We start from the raw sequence: 3118 nt of genomic DNA on the forward strand, positions 1-3118 counted from the left end.
CTACGGCGTTGAAAGTCCAGTACCATTTTGCTCTCAGATCTTCGTCCGATTGTATGATCGGAGTCGGATCGGATAGATGTGACCCGGCCTTAAGCAGGGACTCGGACCGGAACCGACATGGACCCAAAACCGGAACGGAACCGTTTTTTTTTGACCGGAACCGTAAGGAAACCCATTATTGATATCAACACACTCCTAGGTGCTGAACCGGAACCGAAATATTTTATTTCGGTGTTTTTTCGGTTAAGCTTGTAACGTTTGAAAGAAAACATTTTACAAGCAAACGAAAAATAATCCTTGCTGGGATATTTTTGGACGCTCGGTATAAGTTAGTTTTAGACGTCAATCAAGTAGAAAGAGCAAAAGCACATTTAAAGTCGTTATGGACTAGACTGATATTCTTAAAAGAGTGCAATTCTTCTAATTTTAAATAAGACTCTGATCAACACGATATGGAAACTGAATCATCTAATTCATCAAGCGATAAAATGGAAGTCTTTTTGAGAAATAAAGATTCACAGCAAAAATTTTTAAAAGGAATTATTCAGCACGAATTTTCTTTACAAGGTTTATTTGTAGCTCTTAACAAAATTGAAAATATTTAAAATTCGTATAAAGTGGAATGAAGCCGCATACGCTTACGGAAAAATGAAACGATTTTTTATTTCTGGAAGAAAAAGGAAGATCTTAATCCCGAGTTATACATGCTTGCTCAAGTATTATTAAGCGTACCGGCAACTCAAGTTAGTGTTGAGATGTTATTCTCAGGATTCAAATTTTTGTTGCCGCCTTCGAGGTCAAATATTAAAGAAAAACATTTTAGAGGAACAATTATTTGTGAGGACCAACCGACTTTTCAATCGAAAAGAACAAACACCGCACAAATTTTAAATTATTTTTTAAGTTGAATTATTCTAGTTTTTCGATCACCAACAAAGAAATATTTGAAATTGAAATGTTGGACAAAAGCAACTCCTCAAAAGATGGTGAAGACATGAACCAGGAAGAACAATATTTAAACGGAAATAATAGTGAAAGAAGGGGAATTGACAAAGTTGTGGACCTGAGTGAAAACAGAAAGAAGAGAAAAGCGCTGAAGTCAGAAAATTTATTGACAAGTTACTTTTCAAAAATACAACGATTAAATTATTTTTTGTATAGGAGTCTTTATTGCAATGTTGTTCCATTCAACTTACAACAGTTACCTGAATTTCAATCCTTGTGTGGGGTTGCTAGTCCTCCTACACTCCTACCACCTACCATACAACCAGCCGAAGTACCGTATGAAGCAGTGGATAGTTTACGCATCTTTTATCTTGTATAATACAACAAGCAAGGAAAAATATAGTGAGATTCCTAATTAAAGTATCTTTGTCCTCGTTCTTTTCGGAACCGGAACGGAACCGAATTGAAAATTGTTTTCTAAACCGGAACCGTAACGAAACCGAAATTTTAAATTTTGCCTTGAACCGAATCCGGAACGAAATAGTTATTTCATTTCGGTCCGGGTCCTTGCGTCTAAGCACGTTACTACAAACACACTATTTCATTTTAATAAGAGTTGTTGGTAATTTTTCTTGAACCAACGGTTTTACCTTTTGTTTTAATCTGTTTGTATGTACATGAGTAATTACTTAATTTTGAATTGAAATTTGAGAAACGACGAACAAAATTAACAAAGCAACTTTGTTAACGAATTAACAAAGTATCTAGAAATAGTTCTGTCGCTATTACCTGATATTACCTAATAGAGTTGGTTGAAAAAAAATCACGTATACAGTCCACGACACTTGATTACTCTCATCAACAGATAACACACTTAGAATAGTCGAAATGTTGATTAGCCAGATGTACCTATCATTGGTTACAATGTTTTAATAATATTTGTCCAACAATTCGTTTAAATCACTCGTACTTTACAATGGAGAATTCTTTTCGAAAGAACTATTAGAATTGATAGTGCAACACTTCATTACTCTCAATGACTTTTTGGAATCGTAGGTGGCTAGGGACGTAGAAGAAACAAAACCATGTCACTTGACAACAGATTGACAGTTGTCTAATAGTACTTTGAGCATATTTGAATGTTCTAAATGTGATTGGTAGAAAGAGGGCGGATTCAAGCTTATCGAGAGGGGCAGTATTCAAAACGAGAAATTGTAAGAATAAACGGGAGCAGCTCATTGGTATTTAAAAGACAGCAAAAACAACGGAAATAATCGTCAAGGGCATACTTGAACTGCAACAACACTAAGGGAGCATCGTGTAATTCTCCGACTTGCACCCAACTCTTCGTCAACTACCAGGCAAATAAGGGATCGAATTGGAAGTACTGCATCTGTACGAACTCTCCAAAGGGTAATAAAGAAATGTCCAAACTTAAAAAAAAGAAGACTACACAAGAAGCGTTTGCTTCTTGAACGTCTTCGACGAGGAGGTTTAGGGTTTTCACGCATTCACCGTAACTGGACAGAGGAATGGAAAAATGTCGTTTTCATGGCTAAAAAGGAGTTTAACCTGGATGATCCTGATGGCTTCGAATATTACTTTCATAACGGTAAAGATGAAGGAAACATTTTTGGCTCGCCGTTACAGTTCGGCAGGTTCAGTAATAATTTGTCGGCCAACTGCTCAAAAACATTTGAAGCTACCGCAACGGCAAATTGCTACCATAAAAGCTTTATTTTCGGATCAAGAATCGATACTGCAACAAGACAATGCGCCAATTCACACAGCTCAAATAATCCAAAACTGGTTGACTGCTAATAATATTTCAGTTCTGGATTGGCCTGCTATTTTCCCAGACTTAGATATTATAGAAACCCTGTGAGGTTGGTTGGTCAAACGCGTTTATACTGAAGGAAGGCAGTTTAATAATAGAGAAGACGCCACTGTTAGTGCGGAAAATTTCTAGAAGATGTTAACAGTTGAAGATCGAATTTTAACTTTGTTATTAAGCATTATTTTGAAATTTTTTCTTTTTTTTTTCATTGCATTGGCAGCCTATTGGAATACTTAAGCACTCAAAAAGAAAAATTACGATCTTTGCTTCAAATTACGAAAATTTTTGATATCAAAAAAGTTCTCTTCTACAATTTTTTGATGAAAAGACACAGCG

Source organism: Dendroctonus ponderosae, unplaced genomic scaffold (assembly GCF_020466585.1).
Source record: "Dendroctonus ponderosae isolate FM_Combo_2020 unplaced genomic scaffold, Dpon_F_20191213v2 Dpon_F_20191213_1, whole genome shotgun sequence".
Lineage (NCBI taxonomy): Eukaryota > Metazoa > Arthropoda > Insecta > Coleoptera > Curculionidae > Dendroctonus > Dendroctonus ponderosae.